The sequence below is a fragment of the Aptenodytes forsteri genome, unplaced genomic scaffold (genome assembly GCF_000699145.1).
Source record: "Aptenodytes forsteri isolate BGI_AS27 unplaced genomic scaffold, ASM69914v1 Scaffold223, whole genome shotgun sequence".
Lineage (NCBI taxonomy): Eukaryota > Metazoa > Chordata > Aves > Sphenisciformes > Spheniscidae > Aptenodytes > Aptenodytes forsteri.
The window spans coordinates 335,024-342,626 of NW_008794742.1; positions in this window are offsets into that span (position 1 = coordinate 335,024).

Sequence of the window (7,603 nt, forward strand, 5' to 3'; positions counted from 1 at the left end):
GGGGGCCCCAGGCCGCAGCAGGGGGATATTTCCTGCAGGAGCCGCGGCCGTGGAGAGCCCAGGCGGGAGCAGGTTGTCCCTGAAGGGCTGCAGCCCGGGGAAGGGCCCGCGCTGGAGCAGGGAGAGGTGTGAGGAGGGAGGAGCGGCTGAGAGGGGCTGTGATGGACTGACTGCAACCCCCATCCCCACCCCCTGCGCTCCTCGGGGAGAGAGGGGTCGGGAGTGAAGGGGTGAAGCTGGGCATGGGAAAAGTCTGGGGTGGGAGGGAAGGTGTTTTAATTTTTGTCTTTGTTTCTCACCATTCAGTTCTATATTTATTTGGCAATAAATTAAATTAATTTTCCCCAAGTCAAATCTGGTTTGACTGTGATGGTAAATGGTGAGCGGTCTCCCTGTCTTTATCTCAACCCATGAGCTCTTCCATCCTATTTTCTCCCCTGTCCTGCTGAGGAGGGGGGTGACTGAGTGGCTGGGTGGGAGTTTGGGCCTTTGCCAGCACTGACCCAGCACGGTCAGACTGGAAAGTTCTAATGAAGATTTCCTGAAGCAGTCTATGAGATCTTACATTGAAATCCATGCAGCAAACCCTCTGTTTAGATTGACTACATCTTTTTAAAAAACAGGCTCATTTTTACCTACATAGGCTTTCCTGGCCTCTTTTTACTACAGAAATCTAAAACTATAAATTAATTGACATCCCAGCCTCCCTTGAAACCACTGGTTGAGGTGTGCTTCCCACTATCTTGCTGAGTGTCAGAATAAGTCTTCTGGTTGTCAGTGTTCACTGGAAGAAACTCCCCAAGGCCACTGCATTTCCATTTCCCAAAATAGCTTGTGCAGTTTAAATGTATGCCCTCTGGATACACAGCAGTGACAGACACAGGAGCTGGATACCTCCTAGTCCCTAAACACCCCACCTGGAGATATGAAGTGCCCTGCTCGTAGCCAATTACAGTCACCTTGAAAATCATACTTTATTCAAGCTAGAGGAAGGTGAAAGAAGGATACATTTACTTAACCCAAAACAGACACATCTGCAAAGCTTTATAGAAGTGAAAAGAAGAAAAATTACATACACCTGCCTAGAGAGAACCTCTAACCATTTCTCTTGCCCTGCCCTGCCAGAGGAAGGTGAAAGGATACATTTACTAAACCCAAACCAGACACATCTGCAAAGCTTTATAGAAGTGAAAAGAAGAAAAATTACATACACCTGCCTAGAGAGAACCTCTAACCATTTCTCTTGCCCTGTATGCCTTGGCTGGTACACTGACAGGCTATTTTCCCTCTTTGCTGCTGAAAATTTCAGCTCTCACCAATAACTGAACTCTAAGAATGTCTGCACAAAACCAGTCCAAACATTTAGGGCACACCTTTTTTTATAGTTCTGATCCATCTGTTGGGATCATTCACACTTCCTATACACCATGTCTGTGATCCAAGCAGAAAGAGGACTGGCCATCCTTCTCATCACACTTGCTTGAAGATGCTGATATCCGTGGGTCTGGCACAAACGGTTTTACCTGTGTTGCTAGGGGATTAATAGCAATCTTTGTTCTTATCTAAACTTCTAACAAGGCTTTAATGCGCAGTGAAGCATGGTGCCCTTTTCTAGTGAGTGGGGAAATTTCACACCTCAGACTGATGGCTTTTCAGAGTCAGCTCTAGTATTTCACATACAACATCTAGATCAACAGTTTTTGTGGAGGCAGACACATGAGCTAAATGCAGATCATTACTGATATTTGCCTGAGACCAGATATTAAGGTCATCAAGGACTTTGGGTGTTTAAGGTTTTGGCCATTTTGAAAGGTAACACGACAGCCTGCCAGAGCAAAAGAAAGATGGCAAGAGAGTGCACTGATGACTGTTGCAACTAGCATCAGCAGCCCTTGCTGAACCTGTGCTCCTCATAAAGCTGCACTTGGAACCTTAAAGGTACTGGGGCTGCAGACAGAAAGTAATCCTAAATTATTTCTAACAGCAATTGGGACTGAACGGGTTTTGCTGGCAGGCCGGTGGTTAGAGCCCAGCCTGTTGCATTACCACAGTGATCACAACATTTGCCTTCTCTACAGCATCTGTTCAGAATGACGTTTTCCCAGGCTGTATGTACTATTAATATATTATTTAACAAACACTTGAAAGGGTGTGATGGTGTCAGGAACATTTTGGATAACAACTCTTATTCCTCCCACTCTACTGTCACTTCATTTGTTTCCCACAAGGATACTTCTCAACTCTGAATTTGATCCCTGACATCTATGAAATGAAGGAAAAGGTATGAAAAAAAACCATATACTTTTTTCTTGTTTGTTTTAAATTAGGGATAAGTAAATGGTTCAAACTCAGAAAATAAATCTTCCCCAAACCCAAACAGCTTTGCTTTTCCTTTGGAGTCGTTCTAATTTTAGTGGAAACCTCAAACCAATGATTTTTTTTTTTAATAGCTTCATTAAAAATCAACATAAAGAACTCTGTTGACTTTACACTTTATTCCTATGAGCCTCTGCACTATGCATTGTCACCACAACACAAGCAAAATCAACCTTGCTCAACAAAACACCTTTACCAGCTACCCCTTTTGGGATGTGGTCAACTGTCTTCAGAAATAACCTGTCTCTCTTTGTTGATTACTGAAGAAGATAAAGTTGGATGCCCAACTTAAGTATGACTAAATCTGGAAAATTATTCCCATCTATCTAAAATGTGAAAATTTATATGAAAGCAACTGAATCTTCAGCACCTGTAATTTTTTTTAATACTCATAGTGTTGCCCACCTATGGTATCACCCTCCCTCCTTTCTTTTGCCAAGCAGCATTCCTAAAAAGAGACGTAGTCCCTGTCCTTGAGAGTTTACACATCTAAATAGCCAATGTAGATTTCTAGCAGACGAACAGGAAGAAACCACAGGTTTCTTGTTGGGAGGTTACAAATGAAGAAGCTTGTTAGAAAGGAAAGACTTGAAGCTTGCAGAAAACACTGGATGGACAAGATGGACAAGAAAGATAGGAATGGGAAAGGTGGGGGATTAGGAGGAATTATGAATACCCTATAGGTTTCTAGAAGCAGAGGGGATTGCTTAAAGCCCCAGAAAGATGTGGTAAAAAGCCATCAAGATAAAAGAAGAAACTCCAGGGAAAGGTGGGGACCAAAGAATATAAAATCCTGCTTATCCTGCATTGGAGAGCAGTTCCTTTGCAGAAGAAATGTTGCAGGCCCATAGGTATGTCACCTTTTCACACTTCATTTCATTCTGATCCCAGATGATACACAGCTATGACAGCTTATTTACTACTGCACTTGAGACTTTGTAAGTTCTTTTAAGTTTTCCCTTTAGAGATTTAAAGTTATGGAAGAAGGATACGAAAAGGACTTCGGTGTAAAAAATTCCCTGTCCTTTATCTGCTGTAAAGATTGGTTAAAAAACCCACTAAAATCGTTTGCTTTTTCTTTAATCTCAGTGATGGCCCTTCTCTTGTCATTAGTTTATTCGGTCCTGTGTTCCTGTATGTGCCTCCTTCTTTTTTTTTCTGTTATGGATAACATCTCAGTGTTATTATTATGATTTACTTTGCCATTTTTCCGAGCTTCCCTTGGCTTTCCTTATTTCCGATTTACACCAGACCTGGCGTCTGTCTTATTTGGACAAGATCTGTCTTATATTGTGTTATTTACACAAGATTCCCATATGTTTTTAAGAAGGCTTATTTAGCCTCAGAAAATGTGCTCATTTTTCTGCTTAATGATGTGGGCTTCCTTTTTTCTCCCAGTATTCGTTGTCTCTGGAATTGCTCCTTACATACTTTCTGTGTCAAATTTGTAGAGTGTAGGGTGTTCCTTTTGGATTACATTCTTCAGCATGCTGTTAACCTTTTCTATCAGCATTTAGAGTTTGCCCTTTCACAGCTCGTTGTCACTACATTTGCCTTCTGGGAGATACCCTTAGCTGTAATATCAAATCTAATTTTGTCCTGATGCCCAATGGAACCCATGTAACCTTTGTAGATCAGTATAATAAATATGATTTTACCAGGACTGAATGCAGGGGATTCAGCTCTGTATTTTACAGCCATTGCCATTACTAACAAATGCTCCTTCTAGTCTGACTTATTCTTGGTTAAGGTGATGACTTGCAGAGCTTTGGCCCTATCTAGGACATGACTTCTAAATCCATGCAATACCGCGACTTCTGATATTAATTGATTTTGCTTTGTTTTGAACAAAGCAGCTGAAATCGAACAAGTACAAGAACATTGTTGAATGCATGTCCCATATAGATACAAATGCAGAGACCAAGAGGAGTATCTAATAGCATGCATTAATACAGATGAAGATAAATGCAGACACAGATTTATTTATCAAATAAATCAGCTAAAAGTAGGAAACAGACACAACTTCTCTTCACACCTGCATTTATACCTTACAGAAGGTAGGGAGGTAAGAGGTATTAGTATATAGATAAAGTGACATAGATGTGTACCTACCATACATGTTTTAGCCCAAAATACAAGCCATAAACAGCTTTTTTGGGTGCATTCTTTCTTCTCCTGAGCCACACATCAGTGTGAAACAGCCCCATAGCCTTTTGTTTATTTTGTTATTGTTTTATTTTTGTCTATAAAAGTCTTGCTATTGAAAATGTTGGAAAATGAAGTCATTAAGCCCAGCATTAGCTCCAGGGGGATGGGGGGGGACGTTTGCAGGAAAATATGATCTCTGAGCTATTTACAGGAATTGAAATTTGAAGCTCATATGAGAAATATGTGCAGGAGTGGTAAAGAAGAGGGTTCTTCAACTGTTACCATTACCCTGACTGGGTGCAATGGAAAAATTAAAAACAAACCAGGAGAAATTACATAAATATTCATCACCTGCTACTTCTTCATCTTCCTAAATGATAGACAAAGTTTTTGGGAAGCGGAAAGGCTTCAAGTATGAATTGGTGGTGGTGTCATAAAGAGAAAAATGTTTTTTCTCAAGGGGCTTAATCTTCAAATAAAATGAGAGATGACAAGTAGATAAAACAAGGTACTGGAAGGGAGTTAAGGTCAATAAATAAAGGAGATTATTAGGGATGCTGTGTTAAGAACTGGCCACTGCCTTCACATTTCCTTCCTCTTCACTTCTTAAGTTGTCTTCTGTGAAACTTTTTGGACTCTGGAATTGTTTTCCCAGTTGACCATAGAACTTGTATTGAAACAGTAAAAACTGAGTTTATAGTTGCTATTAATTGTGTTGCAGCCCATGAGTCCCCTGTGGTTATTAGTGAAATCACTAGCAGTTACCTTTTTTCTTACTTTGAAAAGAACTGTGATACTTTACCAGCTGGTACAATGGTGTAGGTACACCAGCTGGGGAAATGGAAATTCAGATACACCTGGTTTTGTCCTGCAGCTGTTGTACATGAAAGTAGTAGTATAAAAGCTGTGAGAATTGCCTGTCTTTTGCCTTATCTCTGTGAACTGTTGGACACTTGAATGGACATTTTTGTTAGGTAGACAATCACCAATGTCTCTTAGGCGAGCCTGACCTTTGAAGCCCTTGTCAATCAACCTTTCACTGAACTTGGCTTACCTTCCAAATTGAACCTGTTCCCTCTGGAAACCCTGGGAAACCGGGTGGATTCTCTCACAGAAACGCAGTGACATCCTGGAGAGTGAAACTCTGTAGAAGTCTTTGAAAAAAAAGATATGCTTGGATTGTGTTACAGCCGCCACAGCTACTGCGCCCTAAATGCCTGCTGAAGCATCTAGACTGCCTGAAATATCTGTATTGCAGGAGGCAGAGGAGACTGTCACTTTGCTGTATTCTGCATCCACTTACGAGCATTTTACTTCACTGTAATACTAAGAACAGGAAAGGTTATTAACAGATGCCAGAAAATGTGAATTCAATTACGGTATATTGCAAAATCCTCAGACGTAAAGTAGATTTACAAGGTACAGATATATATTTAGTCCAAGTAATAATGATGAACATAATTGCCCCTTTATAATATGAATGACATAAGGAAGAAAGGGGTAAGGGGTTTTTTGTGGCTTTCATGTTCAGAATCAGAAACTCCTGATCATGAGTGATAAACAGAATCACTCATTAATGAGAAAATATACTTCAGCTCCTACATATTTTTAACAACTATCTGAACAGTTTTTAAAAGTCAGTGAATAAAAAGGTAGCCAGTTGGGGGGGGAAAAAAAGGTGTTACATTCAAAAATATATTATTTAAACTTGCAACTGTTACCTTTTGAATTGCAGGCAAAAGAGGCCCTAAAGTCTCTCTTCTGTTCTTCTTATATCAAGAATGGCTCTATTTTTTTAATAATAGGAAAGAATTTTGGTTCTTGGATTCAAATTAAACAGTAATTTTCACCCACATATATCCTCGGGCAGCATGATGAGAATTTAGTCAACAGCAACGTTCTCCCTAACCTTTCCAAGACCACATTTTTTTACACAATAAACTGTCCAGGCCATGTGGAGCAGTACTGGCTGGAAAAAGAATATTTTGTTATCTACTTATTTGGTTTCTGTTGCTGTCACAGCATCACAGCACTGCTAAATATTACATTCCTGTTTCATTGGCAGAACTTCACAGCCCAGAAGTTGTCTTCATTAACTTTGAGGGCCATGCTTGTGACAGTTTTTAAACTGTTGTGTCTGTTCATACAGAGAGTAAATCCATGAGCCTATAAGCACATGCAGCAAGAGAATATTTCCTCAAATACCTGGAACTATGCCCAAGAAGACTACCTGGGAGATGCCTGCAGACTGACCTGCCAAGTTGAGATAGCACATAGTTGAAATATGTAGACTCAGAGACACTAACATATTCAGGAATCTAAATCCTGTTGAAGTAAAGCCCTTACATACCCTGAACACAGAGCTCAGCCCATGTTGAATACAAACTGTGTGAAGACGTAGCTCTCTCCCCTCTCTTCCCAATACACTATATATCTCCTCTTGTGCTGCCCTTATGTGCCTGGCAGTAGACACAAAAATGCAATAGGGTCTTTTCAAAAAGGGTAAGAGGACCGATAGCCCTTGTACAGTGCAAGCAGGAATGGTCGGAGCCACCATTTTCCTGCACATGGCAATTCACGTTCAGAGAGTTGTACCAAGTAGCAGACATGGTTTCAGCGAGCTGGAGATGTAGCCACCTGCGCTGTAGACTGCCTCTCCTCCCATACTGAAACAGCGCTTAGATCTCTGCTGAGATGCCACTAGTCCCGTTAATTTATGGGGAACCTTCATAATGTTGTGTAACCCAGTATGTCCAGTGTTGCTACTGCTAATAACAAAAAGATTGCAGGTTTCAAACTAATGCTGCAAGGCCTCTGTACTGGGGTTTGTCAGGCTTGCTGTGCCTGGGCTTGTCTAGGCCTTGCCTTGAGCTTTGGTTTAGATTACAGCAATTGCCTGGTGAGCAGGTAACTATTACCTAACTTGTCTTAGAATCATAGAATCATAGAATCATTGAGGTTGGAAAAGACCTCTAAGATCATCGAGTCCAACCATCAACGCAACACCACCATGCCCACTAAACCATGTCCCGAAGTGCCTCATCTACTCGTCTGTTAAATACCTCCAGGGATGGGGACT